Below are 6,000 nucleotides of genomic sequence, written 5' to 3'. Positions count from 1 at the left end.
ACGGCTCCGTAGTTAGACATGATGAACTGAATCCTCAATGGGATCCATGGTCTGGTAAAACTACATTTAAAAAACTAAAAACTAGGATGTGTTGGCAGATCCATGGTCTGGTAAAACTACATTTAAAAAACTAAAAACTGGGATGTGTTGGCAGATCCATGGTCTGGTAAAACTACATTTAAAAAACTAAAAACTGGGATGTGTTGGCAGATCCATGGTCTGGTAAAACTACATTTAAAAAACTAAAAACTGGGATGTGTTGGCAGATCCATGGTCTGGTAAAACTACATTTAAAAAACTAAAAACTGAGATGTGTTGGCAGATCCATGGTCTGGTAAAACTACATTTAAAAAACGAGGATGTGTTGGCAGATCCATGGTCTGGTAAAACTACATTTAAAAAACTAAAAACTGGGATGTGTTGGCAGATCCATGGTCTGGTAAAACTACATTTAAAAAACTAAAAACTGGGATGTGTTGGCAGATCCATGGTCTGGTAAAACTACATTTAAAAAACTAAAAACTGGGATGTGTTGGCAGATCCATGGTCTGGTAAAACTACATTTAAAAAACTAGGATGTGTTGGCAGATCCATGGTCTGGTAAAACTACATTTAAAAAACTAAAAACTGCGATGTGTTGGCAGATCCATGGTCTGGTAAAACTACATTTAAAAAACTAAAAACTGAGATGTGTTGGCAGATCCATGGTCTGGTAAAACTACATTTAAAAAACTAAAAACTGAGATGTGTTGGCAGATCCATGGTCTGGTAAAACTACATTTAAAAAACTAAAAACTGGGATGTGTTGGCAGATCCATGGTCTGGTAAAACTACATTTAAAAAACTAAAAACTGGGATGTGTTGGCAGATCCATGGTCTGGTAAAACTACATTTAAAAAACTAGGATGTGTTGGCAGATCCATGGTCTGGTAAAACTACATTTAAAAAACTAAAAACTGGGATGTGTTGGCAGATCCATGGTCTGGTAAAACTACATTTAAAAAACTAAAAACTGAGATGTGTTGGCAGATCCATGGTCTGGTAAAACTACATTTAAAAAACTAAAAACTGGGATGTGTTGGCAGATCCATGGTCTGGTAAAACTACATTTAAAAAACTAAAAACTGGGATGTGTTGGCAGATCCATGGTCTGGTAAAACTACATTTAAAAAACTAAAAACTGGGATGTGTTGGCAGATCCATGGTCTGGTAAAACTACATTTAAAAAACTAAAAACTGGGATGTGTTGGCAGATCCATGGTCTGGTAAAACTACATTTAAAAAACTAGGATGTGTTGGCAGATCCATGGTCTGGTAAAACTACATTTAAAAAACTAAAAACTGGGATGTGTTGGCAGATCCATGGTCTGGTAAAACTACATTTAAAAAACTAAAAACTGAGATGTGTTGGCAGATCCATGGTCTGGTAAAACTACATTTAAAAAACTAAAAACTGGGATGTGTTGGCAGATCCATGGTCTGGTAAAACTACATTTAAAAAACTAAAAACTGGGATGTGTTGGCAGATCCATGGTCTGGTAAAACTACATTTAAAAAACTAAAAACTAGGATGTGTTGGCAGATCCATGGTCTGGTAAAACTACATTTAAAAAACTAAAAACTGGGATGTGTTGGCAGATCCATGGTCTGGTAAAACTACATTTAAAAAACGAGGATGTGTTGGCAGATCCATGGTCTGGTAAAACTACATTTAAAAAACTAAAAACTGGGAGCATCTTATTAAACCTCAATCTGGATCAGACTCAGCTCAGAGAGAAAAGCAAAGGGGTCTGACATTTCATTTCCCCTAAAGACTTATTTTATCCCTTGGTCCACTCTTTTTCACACACACACACACACACACACACACACACACACACACACACACACACACACACACACACACACACACACACACACACACACACACACACACACACACACACACACACACACACACACACACACACACACACACACACACACACACACACACACACGCACACACACAGTACAGCCCCTGGACCTTAGTGTCCCCTATCTAATGAGTGTGTCCCTCTGTGTGTCACAGAGTGGGGCGCGTGACGCCATGGCCGTTAGACCTCCGGCCACGGGAGCAGTTAAACAATGACAGAGAGTTGACTCACTCACAGGGTTGTGTGTGTGTGTGTGTGTGGCACAAAGAGGCCACAGCCTGAGGCAACAGAGAGATGGGCCTGTACTGTAAGATGTAGGGGCAGAGTGATCAGTGTGTGATGAGGTGTCAGTACACTGGCTGGTGAGAGATGGGCCTGTACTGTAAGATGTAGGGGCAGAGTGATCAGTGTGTGATGAGGTGTCAGTACACTGGCTGGTGAGAGATGGGCCTGTAGTGTAAGATGTAGGGGCAGAGTGATCAGTGTGTGATGAGGTGTCAGTACACTGGCTGGTGAGAGATGGGGCTGGGCCATATGACCATAACATGTGATATCACCATATTGTTATTATGAGCAGTGCATGACTCTGAGATGGGAATATTCATTCTAAGTAGTTTTACATGGGTTTTCTCCACTCTGACGGTTTTACACTCAACCAAACTAGGACAAAACTGACAGTTATTGATCATGTCTATTTATGTTGTCTGAAAAGGTCACGCTCAGGCCAGCTACTATTCTATGAGTATAAATACGTGTTTGTAGTAACAGTTTCCAAGGTCGGCGTAGTGTCGTTGTAAAAGGCCCTACTGGGCAATATGTACAGTGAGGTCATCTTAAAAGGAGGAAGCCAGGCGTGAGGCTCAACCTACTGCGGTGGTTCCCCCTGGCACTGCACTGGGGAAATTAGGAGGTGAGATTCTCTGAGTGCTGTCTCCTATGAGGTAGAGGAGAGAGGTTAGAGGAGAGAGAGACAGAGAGACAGAGAGAGAGCGAGAAAGAGAGACAGAGAGAGAGCGAGAAAGAGAGCGAGAAAGAGAGCGAGACAGAGAGCGAGAAAGAGAGCGAGACAGAGAGCGATGGATAACAAAAGTGAGTGGATTGGTGGAGGAGGAAGAGGTCAGAGACACTATTGAGTGATGGAAACCCTGACTCCATGTGATGTATGATGGAGACATGTGAGCTGGTGATTCAGAGAGACAAGCCTGTGGCTGCAGACAGGCCGGGCTAGGCAGGGCTGCTGCTCAGAGCACAGGGCTGAAAGACACAGAGCTGTTACTACAAAGTGGTGAGTCACTGATTGGAGCAAGAGAGACTTTTTTACAATTATTATTTTTTATTTTTTTAAAGTCAGTTAAGAACAAATTCTTACTTACAATTTTTTTATTTAACCTTTAACTAGGCAAGTCAGTTAAGAACAAATTCTTATTTACAACGATGACCTACACCGGCCAAACCTGGATGACGCTGTGCGCTGCCCGATGGGACTACCAATCACGGCCGGTTGTGATACAGCCTGGAATCGAACCTGGGTGTCTGTAGTGACGCCTCTAGCACTGAGAGGCCTTAGACCGCTGCGCCACTCGGGAGCCCCCACACTGCAGGATCAGAGCCACTACTCTCACTCTTTCCATGCTCACTTTCTCACCATTTCTCCCTCACTCCACCCCCCCATCCCATCCCATCCCTTTTGCTCAGTACTTTATGTAGCCTTATGTAAAGCATTATCACCCCACTGCAGAAACCCAGATTCAGCAGACAGTACTTAGAGATTACTAAGCCAGAGTTGGCATACCATTCAGATTCTTTCAGGGCCTGTTTCCTTGCTACACACGCAGTACTTTCCCGTGCTGAAATGATGCTTTTACAGATACTCCATTACAACTATGGAACAACAGTTTAACTTAAACCAGAGTCGGATATAACCATATATCAAACTGCTCTGGCTGAGTCCATGCTTGAGTCCTGTCAGCATATAGGTGAACTAAAGGTGACTGGTGACAGCAGATATGGGCTCGTTGTGAAAGACAGTACAATGTTATAAGGACTGTAGTGAATGGGGGTGAGCAACCAGGGTGGAAGCCTTTCCAGCTAGCCAGGGGATGGGGGGGGAGGAGGGGAGTAAAAATCTGGCACCTCTGCAGCGACATTGCAGGTGCCTCTAGCAAGGTGAAAGGAACGCAGGCTGTCTGCACGTGAGAGAGAAAAGAAGAGAGGGAAGAGGAAAATGAGTGTGTGTTACATAAATGGTAAGGGATATTCTGCCCCACCAAGCAAAACGGGTTCACCCATTCTGCCCCACCAAGCAAAACGGGTTCACCCATTCTGCCCCACCAAGCAAAACGGGTTCACCCATTCTGCCCCACCAAGCAAAACGGGTTCACCCATTCTGCCCCACCAAGCAAAACGGGTTCACCCATTCTGCCCCACCAAGCAAAACGGGTTCACCCATTCTGCCCCACCAAGCAAAACGGGTTCCCCCATTCTGCCCCACCAAGCAAAACGGGTTCTCCCATTCTGCCCCACCAAGCAAAACGGGTTCCCCCATTCTGCCCCACCAAGCAAAACGGGTTCCCCCATTCTGCCCCACCAAGCAAAACGGGTTCCCCCATTCTGCCCCACCAAGCAAAACGGGTTCCCCATTCTGCCCCACCAAGCAAAACGGGTTCCCCCATTCTGCCCCACCAAGCAAAACGGGTTCACCCATTCTGCCCCACCAAGCAAAACGGGTTCACCCATTCTGCCCCACCAAGCAAAACGTGTTCCCCTATTCTGCCCCACCAAGCAAAACGGGTTCCCCTATTCTGTCCTACCAAGCAAGAAGACAGTAACTGCTCTTAGCGTGGAACTGAGAAAAATGGCTTTTATTTACCTTGGTTTCACAGTAACTTCATGCAGTTACTGCTAACATGACGCCCATTTTCTCCAAAACACAATAGAGGCAGGATACTTGTCCACATGATTAAGCATGTATTTAATGTCGCAAAAATGACAACTCATTTTCGACCAAATGAGCAGTTGGTGCCTTTTTGCTTTGTAGGGCAGTACAAAGCGCTTCCCCTTCCTCACTAGTCACAGGCTGAGAGAGCAGTTTATCGCACGGCCTTGGATTAGTACCGTAGTAAACACATTTACCAAACAGACGGTTGGCGTCACACCAATCCCCTCACCCCGACGTCGGAATCCTATTTCAGCGACCACAATCACATGGAACCAACAGCCTCTGCTCTGTGTGAATTAGCCTTTCACTGCTACCGCTAGGATGTCATAACATTGACTTTGTGTTTGTTCGGCGTCGAGGCTGGTCATGTAATCAAATAGGGAGATGGGCTTTAGTGCTTTTAGCGACTCCAGTGGCAACGGTATCCCAGGGTTACCTGTCTCGAGGGGAACATGCATAGTTACGACAAGGCCAGTGTTTCATTAACTTACTCTCATTTCCTGGTGATGTAAGCGGTTCTCTTTGGGCCTGTCTGTCTGCCTCCGTTGGCACAGCGTTCTGATGGCGTTGGACAGGACAAACATGCTTAGCAATAAGCGAAGTGACAGTACAGGGTATAGTCTAGGGGTTACCTGTAGAAGCAATGCCTTACTGACACTAAAAGAGGTTGATAAAGTTGTATTGTAATAGTCTACTGCTAGACAGGGCAGACTGACAACATGTTCTTCTATGAACCAGGTGAAGACCACTAGCAGGGGGACAATACCACTGCAGAGCATAGCTCCTTCCAATCCACTACTTTTAACTGAGTTGAACATCCACTAGTCTAGTGCACATCCAGGAAATGTTTGGAAAGTCCATTTACCGCACTGGGTCGGGATGGAGCACTCCACATCTCGTTCCTTCTCTCCCGCAATGAGAGGTTAGAGAGACCCAGAGGGGGTGGGTGTGTGTGTGAGAGAGAGAGAGAGAGAGATAGAGGACAAACACCAGACACTTCCACAGGGAAAACATTAGGGCTGGGAACTGCCAGGGACCTCACGATACGATATTGTCATGATACTTAGGTGTCGATACATTACGCATTGCGATTCTCATGATCCTATATGTACTGCAATTCGATACTGTGATTTTATTGTGATGATT

General features: G+C 44.9%; 1 protein-coding gene across 7 annotated transcripts in view; it reads right to left on the bottom strand.

Moving 5' to 3' along the window:
• The window catches only part of LOC106608549 (TBC1 domain family member 14), a 70,018-nt gene that overhangs the window by 27,528 nt on the left and 36,490 nt on the right, over positions 1 to 6,000 (bottom strand). The gene's annotated exons all lie outside the window — the stretch shown is intronic.

Source organism: Salmo salar, chromosome ssa07 (genome assembly GCF_905237065.1).
Source record: "Salmo salar chromosome ssa07, Ssal_v3.1, whole genome shotgun sequence".
In the NCBI taxonomy this organism is placed as follows: domain Eukaryota; kingdom Metazoa; phylum Chordata; class Actinopteri; order Salmoniformes; family Salmonidae; genus Salmo; species Salmo salar.
Note: the sequence above shows the minus strand (reverse complement) of the source record. Positions and strands in the feature narration are given on the sequence as shown.